This window comes from Sapajus apella, unplaced genomic scaffold, assembly GCF_009761245.1.
Source record: "Sapajus apella isolate SASKATOON/1434 unplaced genomic scaffold, GSC_monkey_1.0 scaffold54, whole genome shotgun sequence".
NCBI classification, from domain to species: Eukaryota; Metazoa; Chordata; class Mammalia; order Primates; family Cebidae; genus Sapajus; species Sapajus apella.
In genome coordinates this window covers 146,103-165,313 of record NW_022436994.1, presented here as the reverse complement: position 1 = coordinate 165,313, position 19,211 = coordinate 146,103, and the positions used below count along the sequence as shown (strand labels likewise).

At 41.5% G+C, this 19,211-nt stretch overlaps 1 pseudogene; it reads left to right on the top strand.

The window, feature by feature from the left end:
- Window positions 1-16,496: 16,496 nt before the first annotated feature.
- Window positions 16,497-17,969, top strand: LOC116527294 (annotated as a pseudogene).
- Window positions 17,970-19,211: the final 1,242 nt, after the last annotated feature.

Here is a 19,211-nt window from a genome sequence, read left to right as displayed (position 1 = left end):
GTTTGAGACCAGTTTGACCAACATGGTGAAACCCCGTCTCAAAAAAAAGAAAAGAAAAAATCATTATGATGAGTGGCCACTGGTTATATCCTTCTTTTTCTTCTTCCTTTTTTTTTAAATTTCAAGCAAACTCTCCTGATTAAGGTCATGTCATTTCAGGACAGTGTCAACCTCTGAATGGCAGTGAGAGGACACAAGTGGAAACAGTAACTCTGGGGGGATCCAAACAGCACTTACCCTTGTCTGTTACATTCTTATGTTACCTAACGCGGGTCAGGAAAGCCAACACAAACGTCTTCACAGTCCAGGCATGAGCCACTACCGTATGCAGGAGGCAGCCCTATGCAGGGAAATAGGGAGGGGTGGGTACTGTGAGCAAACTAAAGAGTAGGTGTCTCACCAAGGGTCCATCCAGCTGTATTTTGGATACTGGCCAAATAGAGCATGTTTATGATTGTTCTGGGCTGTATCCAGTGTGTGTCATTTGGGTCTAAATACAGTTATCTCTGGGAGGGGATAGCTGGAATGTCTTCTTACCAAATTCCCAGTACATATCCCGGTTTTTGCTCCCCGTAAAGTATAGTTCAAGGCTTCCTTTTATCCAGCTGCTTTCGGTCACGCTTACCTGGCACAGTGAGCACTCAATCGTAACTGACTGAACAATTGCAAGCGTTTCAAATTCTCTCCTCTGGGTTCCTCAAGCACCTGCAGATTAGGCATGACATTAGCCCTTAACTACAGATATTTCTCTAGTTCAGTGTTTCTGAATCTTAAGCATTATGCGAACTCTTTTTAAAAAGAACTGTGCACATACCCAAAGGAAAATAAATAATTCTACAAAGAAAAACACATGCATGTCAACTGCAGCACTATTCACAATAGCAAAGACAGGTGAAGACCCATCAACAGTGAATTGGACAAAGAAAATGTGGTACATATGCGCCATAGAATACTGTGCAGCCATAAAAGGGAACAAAATAAAGTCTTTGCAGCAATGTGGAGGCTGTTTTCCTATTATGAAATTTCTTATCTTCTCTTTGTTCTTTTAAAAATCCACGTATTCTTCTTTCCCAAAGAAACCTATTTCTGCCTGGGCGCGGGCTGAATTAAGGCAGAAATAGAAAACCAAATGCTGCATGTTCTCACTCATAAGTGGGAGCTGACCATTGAGTACTCATGGACATAAAGATGGGAACAGTAGGCACTGGGGACTATAAGAGAGGGAGGCAGGGAGGGCAATGAAGTTGAAAAAGTATCTTTTGGTACTATGCTCATTGCCTGGGTGATGGGATCCTTTGTACACCAAAACTCAGTAACATACAATGTACCCATGTAACAAACCTGCACCTGCACCTGCACCCCCGAAACGAAACTAAAAGTTAAAAAAAGAATAAAGAAAACATGATTCTTTTCCACCTCCAGAGTTTCTACAGGGTTACAACAGGGTCTTCCAGTGATCCCACAGTATAAATTCTCCTTTTCTTTTATAAAAAGAAAACCCCAGTTTTGAGAATATGATGCTTTCCAGTCTCCCTTGAACTAGGTGTTTCAGGTACCCCACTGTATTAGTTTCTTAGGGCTGCCATATCAAAGTACCACAGACTGATGGATTAAGCAGTGGAAATTTATTTTCTCACTGTTCTAGGAGGTAGAAGAGCACTGTGAAGGTGCTAGCAGGCTGGGTTTCCTCCCAAACCTCTCTCCTGGGGTTGAAGATGTGCCCTCTTGCTGCCGCTTCACATGGTCATCTCTGTGCACGTGTGCCCTGAATGTGTCCAGATTTCCTTTTCTGATAAGGACACCAGTCAGATTGGATTCAGGCTTCTCCTAACAATCTCATTTTCACTTAATCACCTTTTTTTTTTTTCCTGAGACTGAGTCTTGCTCTGTCACCAAACTGGAGTGCAGTGGCTCAATCTCAGCTCACTGCAACCTTCACTGCCCAGGTTCAAGCTATTCCTCTGCCTCAGCCTCCCGAGAAGCTGGGACTACAGGTGCACAGCACCATGCCTGGCTAATTTTTTGTATTTTAGTAGTGATGGGGTTTCGCCATGTTGGTCAGGGTGGTCTCGATATCCTGACCTTGTGATCTGCCCACCTCAGCCTCCCAAAGTGCTGGGATTACAGGCATGAGCCATCGCAGCCGGCCAACTTAATCACTTCTTTATAGTCCCAGCTCTAAACACAGTCATATTCTAAATTACTGGGAGTTAAGACTTTAGTATATAATTTTAGGGGAGTACAATTCAGCCCATAATGTTACAGTCTCTGGCCTCTCAACATTTGCATGTATTTGCATGTTGAGCATAGGATAGACATTCCCATCCCCAAAAGGATAAATTCGAAAACAGCAAAGAATCACAAAGCTCAAACAAGTCCAAATCCTAGCAGGACAAATTTCATTAAAATTTAATGTTCAAGAATAATCTTTTCAGGTCGGGCGCGGTGGTTCATGCCTGTAACCCCAGCACTTTGGGAGGCTAAGGTGGGTGGATCACAAGGTCAAGAGTTTGAGACAAGCATGGCCAATATGGTGAAACCCTGTTTCTACTAAAAATACAAAAATTAGCCATGTGTGGTGGCAGGTGCCTGTAATCCCAGCTACTCAGAAGGCTGAGGCAGAAAAATTGCTTGAACCCAGGAGGTGGAGGTTGCGGTGAGCTAAGATTGTACCACTGCACTCCAGCCTGGGCGACACAGCAAGACTCCATCTCAAAATAATAATAATCATCTTTTCTAGCTCTGTGTTCTACCCTTTGGGCTCACTGGGGTCGTGACTCCACTTTCTAGGCCTGCTGAGGGAGGGGAGTCACCACCTCAGCCCTTAGTGGCAACCTCACTCCTAAGAACCTGGACGATGGCAGCCTAGCCCCCTGAAACTAAGGAGGTGGCCTTGCACTCTAAAACCAAGGAGACAGCCTCACATTTGGGGTCATTCTTCTCTTTTCTTTAAAAAGGTAATGCATGTTCATAGCTGAATAACTCTGTTGTTCCATTCTGTAAAATCCCAAAAGTCCAACACCCTCCCTTTATTTTGTTCCATTTTTGACCCTTTAATTCAAGATGAACAGTGTTTCTGGTGGTGAAACCTCATCTCCATTCCTGGCCTCTGCTGAGATGGCTGGTTAGGTAGAGGCATCACACTCATCATCTCCTTGTGGACTAATTGTCTAGCCATCCTTGGTGTTTTCTCCAGAACATATGTTCTAATTTTTCTGAGATATGGATAGGCTGATGAGTTTCCAAATTTTCAGGTTCTGGTTCCATTTTGCTTTATAATGTCTCCTTCAAGTCGTCTTTGTCTCTCACATGTTACTATAAGTAGCAAGAAAAATCTGTCTACACCTTCAACACTTTGCTTAGAAAGCTCCTTAGATAAAGCTCCAAGTTTGATGCTTACAGTTTTTACTTTCCACAAACACTGGAACGCAAATCAGCCAAGTTATTTGGCTCTTCATAGTAAAAATTGTCTTTCCTCCTTGTTCCTCATTTCAGTCTGAGTCCTTACCAGAAAAGCTTGTAGTGTCTGTATTTCTAATAGTCTTTTCAAGGCAACTTAGGCTTTCTCTAACATGCATCTCAAAATTCTTTCAGGCTTTACCATTATTTGATTCCAAAGCCACTGTGGCTACTATACAAAGTACCATAGACTGGGTGGATTAAAACACAAATTTATTATTTTACAATTCTGGAGGCTGAAAATTACAGTTCAAGGTGATGGCAGAGTTGGTTTCTCTGAAGCCCCTCTCTTTGGCCTGCAGAAAGCTGCCTTCTTGCTAGCAGCCTCTTTCCATGATTGTCCCTCTGTGTATATGTGCCCTTGATGTCTTTCTTTGCGTCCAAATTTCCTCCTCTTACAAGGACATCAGTCAGGTTGGATTCTAGTAGCCTCATTTTAACTTGACTACTTTTCTAAAGGCTCTATCTTGAAATACCACTGACACATTGAAACCATTGACATTTAGGTCTTTATTCCCTGAAACCAAATCTAATTCTTACAGATATATCCATTTAAGTCACATTCTGAAGTATTGGGGATTAAGACATCAGCATATAAATTGGAGGGTAAGGGAAATAATTCAGCCCATAATATATACCAGTGGAATGTCAGCAGGCATCTTCCTTAAGTTGTGGCATCTTCCAGGAATCTTCCTTAAGAAACTACTGGAAAAAAGCTAATAGATAGAGAAGGAATGATAGAATTAGAAATTTTATATTTTTTAACCTTCTATATAGTCATTGATTTAGTTAAGGATTATTGCCCTTTGAGCAAGTTATATTTGGGGAATGGTGTATGTGCACAGGCCAAATTATCACCTTAGAGATTACTTACAAATTGCAAATACAAAAATGTACCGTCACAATAGAGAGGTCTACCAAAGAACTCTTGAAACAAATGATCAAACATCATATCCTGCATAGTCAGACAATCCGATGTCATGTGGCTTCATATGTGATACAATACAAAATATGCATCACCTCTTGCCAGAAACACTTACTGAAACTTAACCTGAACCTAATCAAGTTCCTAGGCCTACTTTCTAACTTTCAGGAAAGTTGTGGATATGGGAACAAATTAAACATCACCATGAAGTAAAAACCAGATAATTCCAGAAGATGAAGCATTCTACAGGGCAGCTTATTTTTTCTCTTGAAAAAGTTAATGAGTTCTAAAAAGAATGAATTTAATTGTTCTGTATTAGAAGGGATTGAAGAGATATAACAACCACATGCAATTTTCGAACCTGCATTTTGGAAACCTTTGAATATGAACTGGACAACAGATAGTATTGTTAATTTTATTAGTTGTGATAATTATATTATGAGTAGGCAGAAGAAGTTCTCATTCTTAGCGGATGTAAAGTGAATTTTTTTTTTGAGACAGAGTCACGCTCTGTTGCCCAGGATGGAGTGCAATGGCACAATCTTGGCTCACTGCAACCTCTGCCTCCCAGGTTCAAGCGATTCTCTGTCTCAGCTTCCCGAGTAGCTGGGATTACAGGTGCCTGCCATCATGCCTGGCTAATTTTTGTATTTTTAATAGAGACAGGGTTTCACCTTGCTGGCCAGGCTGGTCTCGAACTCATGACCTAAGGCGATCCTCCCACCTTGGCTTCCCAAAGTGCTAGGATTACAGGTGTGAGCCATTACGTCCAGCAAAATGAAATCTTAGGGGTGAAATATGATGTATACAACATATTTTCAAGTGTTTAGGCAGAGAGAGAAATTGAGAAAAAACATCAACAATGTGATTCTAGGTGAAAGTAAATTGGTATTATTGTATATTTTAGTCTTCCTCTATTTGTGAAAATGTTCATAATAAAAAGTTGTAGAATAAATAAAGTGAAACAAATGACTAGAGATAGATGGCTCATGCTCTTTTTCTTAGTATTTTTTTTTGTTCAGCATTTGCCTGGGGCACAGACATGAACAACTTGGACCATAAGGATGAGGGTTGAATTTTAGGAAAGATAGAAGCAGTGAAATTGCAGGATCCTGAATCCTTGATCATTTTATGGATGCAGAACCGCCTTTCCAAGTTCTTGGCTGCCTACATCTGGCCTTTTGAGAGAAATAAACTTTCATCTTATTTAAACTACTGACATTAGGTTTCCATTCCTTGAAGCCAAATCTAATCATTACCAACATATCAATTTAAGACACAAAACTTTTATTCTACAAAAATATGTTCCAACTGTTAATTATTATTATAAGACATAAACTCTATATTTAGGGTGAAAATAATACTTTTTGGTTATCATCTAAAGGAAAACCCAAAACTATAAAAATTCTCAACAGTTACATGTACTGAAATACCTGCAAACCCAGTTTGAAACTCTATTGTTAGGTTCACATAATTTTTTTTTCTTTTTTTGAGATGGAGTCTCGCTCTGTCACCCAGGCTGGAGTGCAGTGGGGCAATCTCGACTCACTGCAACCTCCGCCTCCCAGGTTCAAGAGATTCTTCTGCCTCAGCCTCCGGAGTAGCTGGGACTACAGGCACGCACCACCTTGCTGGGCTAATTTTTGTATTTTGAGTAGAGATGGGGTTTCGCCATGCTGGCCAGGCTGGTCTCAAACTCCCGACCTTGTGATCCATCCACCCACGTCGGCCTCCCAATATGCTGAGATTACAGGTGTGAGCCACCTTGCCCAGGCTAGGTCCGTATATAAGCATTATATCTTCTGATACCTTGACCCTTTTATAATTAGGAAATGTCTTTTTTGTCTTTGGTAAAAATTTTTGTCTTCAAGTCTAGTTTGTCTGATAGTAGTATAGCCATTCTAGCTCTCTTTTGGTTACTGTTTGCATAGTATATTTTTTCATCCTTTGATTTTCAAACTTCCTGTGTCTGTGAATTTATGGTATGTCTCTTATAGACAATATATATTTGAGATGAAGTCTCACTCTGTCGCCCAGGCTAGAGTGCAGTGGCACCATCTTGGCTCACTGCAACCTCTGCCTCCCACGTTCAGGCAATTCTCCTGCCTCAGCCTCCTGAGTAGCTAGGATTACAGGCATGTGCTACCACGCCCAGCTCATTTTTGTATTTTTAGTAGAGACAAGGCTTCACCATGTTGGTCAGGCTGGTCTTGAACTCCTGACCTCGTGATCCACCTGCCTCAGCCTCCCAAAGTGCTGGGATTACAGGTGTGAGCCACTGCGCCTGGCCTGACAACATATGGAGTTTTTTTTTTTTTAAATCCATTTACAAAATAGGAACAGTTTTACACTGTTGGTGGAAGTGTAAATTAGTTCAACTGTTGTGGAAGACAGTGTGGCAATTCCTCAAGGACCTAGAGTAGAAGTTCCATTTGACCCGGCAATCCCATTACTGGGTATATATCCAAAGGATTATAGATCGTTCAACTATAAGGACACATGCACATGTGTGTTAATTGCAGCACTGTTTACAATAGCAAAGACTTGGAACCAACCCAAGTGCCCATCGATGAGAGACTGGACAGGGAAAATGTGGCACATATACACTAAGGAATACTATGCAGCCATAAAACATGATGAGTTCATGTCCTTTGTAGGGACATGGATGAAGCTGGAAACCATCATTCTCAGCAAACTGACAAGAACAGAAAATCAAACACCGCATGTTCTCACTCATAGGTGGGTGATGAACAGTGAGAACACATGGACACAGGGAGGGGAGCATCACACACTGGGGGCTGTTGGGGGGAAATAGGGGAGGGACAGCAGAGGGTGGGGAGTTGGGGAGAGCTAGCATGGGGAGAAATGCCAGATATAGGTGATGGGGAGGAAGGCAGCAAGTCACACTGCCGTGTGTGTACCTATCCAATAGTCTTGCATGCTCTTCACATGTACCCCAAAACCTAAAATGCAATTAAAAAAATTAGAAAACTAAAGTGGCAAAAAAAATCCATTCTACAAACCTCTGCTTTTTAATTGAGAGTTTAATCTGTTTATGTTTAATGTAGTTACTGATAAGATAGTATTTATAGCTGATATTCTGCTATTTGTTTCCTCTGTTTCTAATGTATTTTTTATTCTGCAATTTCTCTGTTACAATCTTCTTTTGTGTTAAATAGATATTTTCTAATCTGGCATCCTGATTTCCTTCTCATTTCTTTTACTGTATATTTTTAGTTTAATTTCTTACTGGTTTTCCTTGGGATTACAATTAACATCTTAACTTAAAAAACTAGTTTCTGTTTAACTTCAAGAGTTTACCAAAATTTTTATCTTATATAGCTCAGCTCTCCTCCTTTTGTTGTATTTGTGTCATACGAATTTCATCGTTATATGCTGTATACCCATCAACACAAATTTATAATTACTGATTTATGCAGTTGTTTTTAAAATGAAATAGGAAACAAGTTACAAACAAAATGTACTTAAACTCTTATTTGTACCTATATAGTTTCTGCTGTAGTTTAAATGTATACCCCCAAAAAGGCATGTGTTGGAAACTTAATCCCCAAGGCACAGTGTTGAGAGGTGGAATATTTAAGAGGCAGTTAGGTTATCAAGGCTCTGCCCTCATGAATGGATTAACGTTGTTGGCATGCAATGGGTTTGTTATTGTGGAAGTGGATTCCAGGTTAAAGGTTGAGCTTACCTCATTTCCCTCTTTTACACATTCTTCCCCTTCTGTCTTCCACCATGGGATGATGCTGTAAGCAGGCCCTCCCCAGATGTCAGCCCCTCAGTCTTGGACTTCTCAGTCTCCGGATAATTTTAAGATACACATCTCTGTTCTTTATAAATTACCCAGTGCAATCTGTTATAACAGCACAACATGGATTATGACCATTGCCTTTACTATGCTCTCTTTTTTTAAATGTGGATTTGAGTTACTATCTAGTGTCTTTTTATTTCAACCTGAAGGACTGCCATTATTATCTCTTGTAGAGAAGATGTTCTAGTGATGAATCTTCTCCGTTTTTGTTTCATTTTGTTTTGAGACAGTCTCACTCTGTTGCCCAGGCTGGAGTGCAGTGGTGTGATCTTGGCTCATTGCAACCTCTGCCTCCTGGGTTCAAGTGATTTTCTGCCTCAGCTTCCCAAATAGCTGGGATTGCAGGCGTGTGCCACCATGCCCAGCTAATTTTTGTATTTTTAGTAGAGATGGGGTTCTGCCATGTTGTACAGGCTGGTCTCAACCTCCTGGCCTCAAGTGATCTGCTCACTTCAGCCTCCCAAAATGCTGGGATTATGGTGTGAACTACTGTACCCAGCCTTTCAGTTTTTGTTTACCTGGTATATCTTAGTATTTTCTTCATTTTTGAGGTTTAGTTTTGCTGTACATAGAACTCTTGGTTGATAGGTCTTCCCCCGCCCCAATGCTTTGATTACCTTGTCACACTGTCTTCTGGCTTCCATGTCTTCTGATGAGAAAATACATGTTAACCTTGTTGATAATTTCTTGTACCTAAGTGACTTTTCTCTTGGAAAAATCAAAATTCTTTGTTTTTGGATTTCCAATTTGATTATGATGTTTCTAGTTATGAATCTCTGAGTTTATCCTATTTGGACTTTTTAGAGCTTCTTGGATGTATACATTAATGTTTTTCATCAGTTTCAGAAATTGTCTGCCATTATTTCTTCAAACTTTTCTTCCTCTTTCTCTCTTCCCTCCTCCTGAGACTGTTGTTATGAAAATGTTAATATGCTTGAGGCTATCCCACAAGTTTCTCAGTGTCTGTTTACCTGTCTTCACTATTTTTTTCTTCCTGTTCCTCAGAGTGGATGATTCCAATGGGTCTATCTTCAAGTTCACTGGTTCTGTCTTCTGCTTACTTAAGTCTGCTCCTAAATCTTGCCAATGATTTTTTTAAAATTCAATTATTGCACTTTTCAATTCCAGAGTCTTTGGTTCTATTTTATAATGCATATCTCTTTATTGCTATTCTCTATTTGGTGAGGCATCATTCTCATGATTTCCTTTAGTTCTTTAAACATTTTAAATTAATTAATTATTTTTCCAACAGAATCTTGCTCTGCTGTGCAGGCTGGAGTGCAGTGGCACAATCATGGCTCACTCTAGCTTCAACCTCCTTGGCTCAAGTGATCCACTTGCATCAGCCTCCTGAGTAGCTGGGACTACAGGCATGTGACACCATGCGTGGGTATTTTTTTATTTTTTATTTTTTTGTAAAGATCTCACTGTGTTGCTCAGGCTGGTCTCAAACTGCTGGGCTCAAGTAGTCTTCCTGGCTTTGGCCTCTCAAACTCCTGGGATTATAGGTATGAACCACTGTGCCTGGCCTACACATGTTATTTAAAATATTCTCTGAATATATTAAAAATAGCTATTTCAGTCCAGGTGTGATGGCTCACACCCATAATCCCAGTACTTTGGGAGGCCTAGGCAGGAGGATTCCTTGAGGCCAGGAGTTTGAGAGCAGCCTGGGCAACATAGCAGGAAACTGTCTCTGTAAAAGATAAAAAAGAATAAAAAACTTAGCTGGGCATGGTGGTGAACACCTTAGTCTCAGCTATTCTAGAGGCTGAAGTGGGAGGATGACTTGAACCCACGAATTCAAGTCTACAGTGAGCTGTAATCTGCACTCCAGCCTGGGGCACAGAGCCTGCCTGCCTTCCTCCCTCCCTCCTTCTTATTTTCTCCCTCTTTTTTATTTTCCTTCTTTCTTATTTTCCTTCCTTTCTCCCTCCCTTCCTTCCTCCCTCCTTCCCTCCCTCCCTTCTTCCTTCCTTCCTTCCTTCCTTCCTTCCTTCTATCCTCCCTCCCTCCCTCCTTCCCTCCCTCCCCCTCTCTCTCCCTCTGTTTTTCTTGCTTTCTTGCTTTCAAGACTGACTCTCACTTTGTTGCCTAGGCTGGAGTGCAGTGGGGAGATCTTGGCTCACTGCAACCTCCACCTCCCAGGTCCAAGCAATTCTCCTGCCTCAGCCTTCCAAGTAGCTGGGACTACAGGTGCGTACCACCATGCCTGGCTAATTTTCATATTTTTAGTAGTAATGGGGTTTCATCATGTTGGCCAGGTTGATCTCAAACTCCTGACTTCAAGTGATCTGCCTGCCTCAGCCTTCTAGAGTGCTGGGATTACAAGTGTGAACCACCACACCTGGCCACCCCTGTTTCATTTAAATTAATTTTTTTTGAGACATGATCTGGCTCTGTTTACCAGGCTACAGTGCAGTGGTACAATCTCGACTCACCTCAACCTCCACCTCCCGGGCTCAAGTAATCCTCCTGCCTCAGCCTCCCAAATAGCTGACACCACAGATGCATGCCACCATGCTGGGTAATTTTTATATTTTTTAGTACTGACAAGGTTTCTCCATGTTGTCCAGGCTGGTCTTAAACTACTGGGCTCAAGTAATCCTCCTTACTCAGCCTCCTGAGTAGCTGGGATTATAGGCGTGAGCCACTGCACCTAGACAAGACTCTGTTTTTCAAAGTTAACTAACTAATAGCTATTTCAAAGTTTTTGTCTAGTAAGTCCTATGCCTGAATTTCTCAGGGACAGTTTCTATGGATTGGATTTTTTCCCTGGTGTTTGGGCCATACTTTCCTGTCTCATTACATGTCTCATAATTGCTTGTTGAAAACTGGACATTTTAAATAATATCACATGGCAGCTCTAAAAAATCCGATGCCCTCTGCCCAGTGTTTGTTGTTATTGCTGCTTCTTAGTTAAATTAGTCATTTTAAAAAATTAATCCTATAAAGGCTGTATTCTTTCTCGTGTGTAGCCTCTGAAGCCTCTGCTTAGTTATTTAATAGCTTACTGACCAGCTAATAATTGCTCTTTGTCATAGGGTTCTTGTGTATATTAGGAAGTGCTTTCAACACAGCCAGGTTGTTTACAACTCTGCGTTAGAACTTCATTTTCTGCTTGTGCAGACCCTCAAGGTCAGCCAGAGGTGAGCACTTAGGGCCTTCTCATGTCTTCCTGAGCACGTAAACGGCACAGGGAATGCCCTTCAGTGACTTGTTAAATATGTAGAAAATAGGAAAGTTCACTTACATCATACTGTATGTGTAAGGAAAATGCAGTGTTTTTTTTTTTTGTTGTTTGTTTTTTTGAGACAGAGTCTCGCTTTGTCACCAGGCTGGAGTGCAGTGGTGCGATCTCGGCTCACTGCACCCTCTGCTTCCCAGGTTCAAGCGATTCTCCTGCCTCAGTCTCCTGAGCAGCTGGGACCACAGGCGTGTGCCACCATGCCCGGCTAATTTTTTGTATTTTAAGTAGAGACAGCGTTTCACCATGTTGGCCAGGATGGTTTCAATCTCTTGACCGCGTGATCCACCCACCTCGGCTTCCCAAAGTGCTGGGATTACAGGCATGTGCCACTGTGCCTGGCCAAAAGTATAGTTTTTAATTTCTCTGTAACTGGTTTTAATAAGTTCATGCCCATTAGGATATAGTGAAGCTGTGGAAGATTAGATTTAAACTTATCCTGTAATTTTAGTCTGAATTATCAATTCCACCTATGTCCTTAGGCAAATTATTCTCTATAAAGATGATCTAAGCAAATTCCTGTCCCAAGATGGTATCAAGATGATACCCCAAGTTCTTCTCCAGAATGGTATGTGGATATATGTGGAAGGAAATATTTTTTTCTAGTATAAAATATGGCACAAAAGCTTAGTGGCTTAAAACAATACACTCTATGTATGTGTGTAGCCTTCTAGATTCCCAGAAATAAATGTCTAAAATTGTATTTAAATTTTGTCTAATTTGGGCCAGGCACCGTGGCTAACACCTGTAATCCCAGCACTTTGGGAGGCCAAGGCGGGCAGATCCCCTGAGTTTGGGATTTTGAGACCAGATTGACCAATATGGAGAAACCCCAATCTTTACTAAAAATACAAAATTAGCTGAGTGTGGTGGTGCATGCCTGTAATCCCAGCTACTCAGGAGGCTGAGGCAGGAGAATCACTTGAACCCAGGAGACGGAGGTTGTGCTGAGCTGAGATTGTGTCATTGCACTCCAGCCTGGGCAACAAGAACAAAACTCTGTCTCAAAAAAAAAAATTTGTCTAATTCTGCCAAGAAAATATATACTTACCTTTACCTGTGCTGTTTATTTGCCATGTAGATTTGAGTTACTATTTAGAAGTTATTACTATTTCACTTCAACCCGATGGAGCCCCTTTCATATTTCTTGCAAGAGAGATCTGCTAGTGATGAATTACTTCCTGATTCAGAATCTAACTCTTTTGGGATTAGGATACTGACCGTGGATTTTGTGCCTCTCTTCAAAATCATATTTCCAGCATAAAATTACAGAGCTGAGAATCAAATCTTACTTTTTTCTTTTTTCTTTTTTTTAAATTCTCCTTCTTGAATTAAGAGAATCAAATCTTTATCAAAATTAAATAATTTACCTGGAAAACATGAATTTGAATTTTTATTTGATAGCATTTAACTTGAAATAATATACCCATTTGTGTTGAAATCTTTTTTTTTTTTTTTTGAGACAGAGTCTTGCTATGTCTCCAGGCTGAAGTGCAGTGGCACAATCTCGGCTCACTGCAACCTCCGCCTCCTGGGTTCAAGCGATTCTTCTGCCTCAGCCTCCGGAGTAGCTGGGACCACAGGCACATGCCACCACGCCCAGCTAATTTTTGTATTTTTAGTAGAGACTAGGTTTCACCATGTTGGCCAGGATGGTCTCCGTCTCTTGACCTCGTGATCCGCCCACCTGGGCCTCCCAAAGTGCTGGGATTACAGGCTTGAGCCACCGCGTCCGGCTATGTTGAAATCTTACCTGCTTAGAGGAATGTCTCCTCTAATAGTTAATTGGCCCAAGTTTTGCTTTTCATTGTATCATAGTTTGAGGTAATATCTATATAATGAAATATTATTCTCACTTCCTGCCTAAAATAAAATGCATTTTGAATGCTTAAATTTTCTTTTGTTAAAGGAAAAAAATTTTATTTAGAAATGTATGAAAAATTAAATTCTGCATGTGTGACTTATAGTATTTGTGGTAAAATATTATTCTGCATGTTAAAATCACAATAGTTAACATAAGAATCCTAAACACAAAATGCTCTGCAATTTGTAAAAGCCACAGGAGGGCATATTGTTAGATGTGTATTTAACTGTCTAAATTTGTCTAATTTGGGCTGGGTGTGGTGGCTCACACCTGTAATCCCAGCGCTTTGGGAGGCCAAGGCAGTCAGATCACCTGAGGTTGGGATCCGCCCACCAGGAGGAACACCCAAGCCTCAATCTCAGTCCATCGCAAACCCCACTGCACCTAGCATAGTTTCTAATGGACCGGTTACCTTGTGAACATCAGCCTTCAATCAGCTGTTGGTTACCGTGGTCCCAATCAGCTCATTCTTTGAAATGACTAGGCTTTTGTTTCCTCCATAACCTTCCAAGTAAAACATACTTTAGATCCATCTTATGAAATGCAATTAATACATGCGCAAATACATAGATACATAAATACGTAAATTCATAAATACAAGGAAATGTTATTCTCTTGGGATGATTGCCACCAAATTTGAGATCTACAGGACTAAATGTTCTCTGAAAGCCCCTCTGCCACATTGATTGCCCTTCTAGATCACTTCCTTGCTTACCATTCTTGAGCTCACCAAGCTCAGTTCATCCCTACTCAATGATTGTCATGCTCTTTTTCTGGAAACGTCTTACCACAGATCCTCACTGTGGCTGGCTGCCTCCTGTCAACTGGGTTTCAGTTCAAATGTTACTTATTGCCTCTGAGAGGCTTTGCTTCTCCACCTAACCCAATGGTGGCTGTTCTTAATTCCAGATCCCCACAATATTTCATTGTTTTATTTAATTGAGTTTCTCCCTAAGATTATCTCATATGCTTACTTACATATTTGCTTATTTATTGACGATTTCCTTCTGAGAATATAAAAACGCATAAAGGCTTTATCAGTCTTGTACATCAATTGCATTCTCAATGCCTAGAACAGTTCTAGGATTATAAATATATATTTTTGGAAGAACACAGAATAAAATCTAACAGCATAGTGTCCCCTGTATTTGAGAAGAGCAAGTTAATGTCTAAGCAATACCACAAAAAACAATATAAGGTATGGTTGTATAGAACTTTTATTTTCATGGATATTAAAAGCATTACTATTCATCGAGCACTTATTACCTGCTAGGCATTAGGTTAAGTGATTTAAATATGTAGAAAATTGGAAAATTCACTCACATCATACTACATGTGTAAAGAAAATACAGATTTATTTATTTATTTAGAGACAGAGTTTTGCCCTTATCACCCAGGCTGGAGTGCAATGGCACGGTCTTGGCTCATAGCAACCTCTGCCTTCCAGGCTCAAGCGATTCACCTGCCTCAGCCTCCTGAGTAGCTGGGATTATAGGTGCTCACAACCATGCCCAGCTTAGTTTTGTATTATTTAGTAGAGATGGGGTTTCACCATGTTGACCAGGCTGGTCTCAAACTCCTGACCTCAGGTGATTTACCCCCCTCGGCCTCCAAAAATGCTAGGATTACAGGCGTGAGCCACTGCACCTAGCTGAAAATATTGTTTTAAATTTCTCTGTAAGTGGTCTTCTATATAAGTTCATGCCCATCGGGAGTTAGTGAAGTTGTGAAAGATTAGATTTAAACTTATCCTGTAATTTTAGTCTGATTTATCAATTCCACCTATCTACTTAAGCAAATTATTCTCTGTAAAGATGACCCAAGCAAATTCCTGTCCCAAGATGGTATCAAGATGATATTCCAAATTCCTCTCCAGAATGGTATCTGGATATATGCGGAGGGAAATATTATTTTCTAGTCCTGTATTAAATATGGCACTAAAGCTGAGTGGCTTGAAACAATACCCTCTTACTATCTCACAGTTTCTGTGAATAAGTAGTTCAGGAGAGTGTAGCTGGGCGATTCCTGCCAAGGGTCTCATAAAGTTGCCCTCAATCTGTTGGTGAGAATTATAGTTACTTGAAGACTTGGCTGGAGTCGAAGAGTTTATATCAAAGATGGCTTACTCATGACCATTGGATGGAAGCCTCAGTTTCAGGATGGCTGTTGGCAATAGGCCTTTATATTTGCCACATGGACCTCTCCATAGGGTGATTGAGCTGAGAATCAAATCTTTATCAAAACTAAATAATTTACCTGGAAAACATGAATTTGAGGACAGTGTGTCATCTGGCTTTCCCCAGAGCAAAAAATCCAAGAAGAGAGTATGAAGGGGAAGGAACCCATAATGCTCTTTAAGATTTTGTCACAGACTGTCACTTTTCCATACTCTAGTGTTTAGAAGCTAGTCACTAAGTCCAGCCCACACTGAAAAAAGTGAGAATTAACCTCCACCTCTTAGACGAGAGGCCAGTCAAAGCACTTGTGGATATGTTTTGAAACCACTGTCTTCAAGACGGCCCCCAGGGATTCTCATCACGTGTTATAGATGCCATTGTATAGTCCCTTCCCATGAGAAAAAGGGGTTGATCTGTTTAATTAGTATGATTTTGTTAAAATGGCACAGTCTGACTTGCAAGTTTAGGTCATAAGAAGAATTTTGACTTCTGCCTTGTTCTCTATTGGATCAATATCCGTCGGGGAAGCTAGCCGCAATGTCCTGAAATCATTCAAGCAGTCCCATGGAACAATCCCTCTAGCAAGGAACTGATATCTCCTAGCAATAGCTGGCATCAAGTTACAGACCATGTGAGTGGGCCATCTTAGAACTGGATTCTTCGGTCTAAATCAAGTCTTCAGATAACTGTTGCCCTGGCTGACATCTTGATTACCTCCTCAAGAGAGACGCTGAGCCAGAATCACTCAGTTAAACCGCTACCAAGTTTTTTTTGGCCACCAACTTTATTGAGGTATAATTGACTATTACAATTGTATATATTTAAGGAATACAATTTGATGTTTTAAGATAAACGTACATTGTGAAATAATAGTGACAATCAGGCTAATTAACAGTCATGACTTCACATAATTACCATTTTGTCATGCGTGTGTATGTGTGTGTGTGGTGAGAACACTTAAGATCTGTCCTCTTATTTTCTTGCAGCTAGAGGAGCTCAACAGATCTGCTTTCTTTCGCTCAGCCAAAATCAGAATGAAGGCGGTGAAGGGCGAATGGGAGCGAGGCAGCCAGCGAAGGCACCCGGGCGGGAGCGGTGCTGCCTGCGGCCGCGGTGGTGAAGCGGGAGCCTTTCCGCCCAGAAGCCGCCCCTCCTCCCGCCGTCGTCCAGACAGCTCGGCGGTAGCCGGCGAGCCGGGCCGCCCGGGCCACCGCGGGAACCGAGCCCGAGGAGTTAGCCGGTCCCCACCTAAAAAGAGAAACAAGTCCCCAGGGAGAAGAAGCAAGTCTGCTCAGAGTGAGAGGACCCGAAGTCCTCACCACGCAACCGTGAAAGTGAAGCAGGAGCGTGAGGATCACCCCGGGAGAAGACGGAAGGACCGTGGGAACCGTGGGAACGGGAACGCGGGAGAGCTGGGGACAGCAGCCGGGACAGACCCCGGGGCCATTCCCGCCGAAGGAGAACGTCTAACGGGGGCCTGGGAGCGGGCAGGGTCAGGGACGGGATCGAGACACTCAGAACCCGCAGGCTCAGGAAGACGAGCGGGGGGTTTTGTAACGCCAGGCGGGGAGCACCGCCGGAGGAATGACGCTGGTGGCGGGGGCAGTGAGTCTCAGGAGTTGGTTCCTCAGCCTGGTGGGAACAACAAAAATAAAGAGGTGCCTGTTAAAGAAAAACCAAGCTAGGGCCGAGTGCGGTGGTTCAGGCCTGTAATCCTAGCACTTTGGGAGGCCGAGGTGGGTGGATCACCGGAAGTCAGGAGTTCAAGACCAGCCTGGCCATCATGGTGAAACCCCATCTTAAAAGAAAAAATTAAAACCAAAAAAAAGAAAAACCAAGCTTTGAACTTTCTGGGGGCGCTTCTTGAGTACACCAACACTTTCCGGGGTGTAGTCATTAAATATAGTGAGCCCCCAGAAGAAGCACGTATCCCCAGAAAACGGTGGCGTCTCTACCCGTTTAAAAATGATGAGGTGCTGCCAGTCATGTACATACACAGTGCATACCTACTGGGTGGACACCGCCGCATTGCGGACATGCCGATCGATCGCCGGTCTTGTTCAAAGCAGCATGCGGTCTATTATATCGGCTTGTGGAATATGCCTGTGCCGATAGCACGGTTGGCCGAAGAGCGAAGCCCTGCATCAGTGACCTTGGCTCAGGCAATGGAACCTTCTTAAACAACAAATGTACTGAGTCACAGAGATACTATGAACTAAAAGAAAAGGATGCACTCAAATTTGGGTTCAGTAACAGAGAATACGTCTTGCTCCGTGAGTCGTCAGACACTTCTAAAATAGGAAAGACGACAAGGATGAGGAGGAGGAGGAAAAAGTGTCTGACAGTTAGCAAACTAAGAACACAGACACGTTTTCCTTCTTGGAAGGCTTTGACTGACGCAGAGAGCCACAGTGCTCTCTGTAATGCCTCTTATTGCCCTAACTCTTTTCCTCTGCTGCTGACCGGATTGCGTTACCATTTAAATACACTGACTAATGTTTTGTTAAAATTTTTTTCTGTGGCACTGCCTGCGGGCATTTGTTTTCAAGACAGTCTCACCAATTACAACACATCATGTTTTAGTAGAACCGTGGTTTTAGCTGGTGCTTTCAGAATTGCTGCCTAGGAAACTATGAACCCTTGGTTAAGGGGAAATCCTGGCTTGTTCTCTTTGTACAGTTACTTTATTTAAATAGATGTTAAACTTTGTGGACTATGCGTTTTTCTTTTGGGGCAAACCCCTGAGCAGAGAATCTTACTAAGCTTTGATTATCACCAAACAACCCCAATATATACCAAAGCTTTGACCTGGTTGAGCTCTTGAGCATAGAAGTTAATTTTGCACTTAGTATTTTGGGGGTGGGAATGTAGTCAGTAAGCATTATTGACTGTTTAACTTAAACAGATGCTTTATGGCCCCTGCTTAAGCCCATGACTGTACAGAAGGATCCTGGTTGCTACCAATGGGTGTGCTGTTCAGCGTCACAAGTGACTGAAATTGGCCGCGGATCTGTTCTTTGAGAGAATTCCTGATTTCCCCATGGAGCATGTACATAACAATTTTGATCATATTAACTGTACTTCAGTTTTGCATTTTTATTCAAATATTATCTCCTTTTTTTTTCTCTAAGAAATACACTGTCACTGATGTGACATGGTGCTTACTTTAATAACGTGTATATGTCTAAAGCAGGTTGTGTTGTTTCCATGTTTCTACACTTTTCGTCCTTTAAAAAGATTGTTCAGAGCGGTTGTATTTACCTTTCCAAGGCTGGAAAGCAGGGTAATTTCCCAGTTTCCTACTTTTCCACCAGAGGAATATGTGTAAGTAGTGTGTGTGTATGTGTGTATATATGTAAACTGTGTGTTAAAGAGCTGATACTGATTTTCATATGGCAATGTTAGGCAAAGGCCTCCCTGCATTTGAAGAGCAGGTTTTCATTTATATGTATTTTTGGGATAAAAAATAATAAAATTTGTAAAAATATATTTTAAAAAAGATCTATCCTCTTAGCAAATTTCAAGTATACAATATACTATTATTAAGTACAGTCATATTTTTGTATTGTATGTCTCCAGAGCTTATTCACCTTGCATAACTGAAATGCTGTACCCTTGACTAATGTCTCCCCATTTTCCTCTCCCCGCAGACCGTGGTAACTACCATTCTACTTTCCAGCTCTATAAATTTGACTCTTTCAGATTTCACA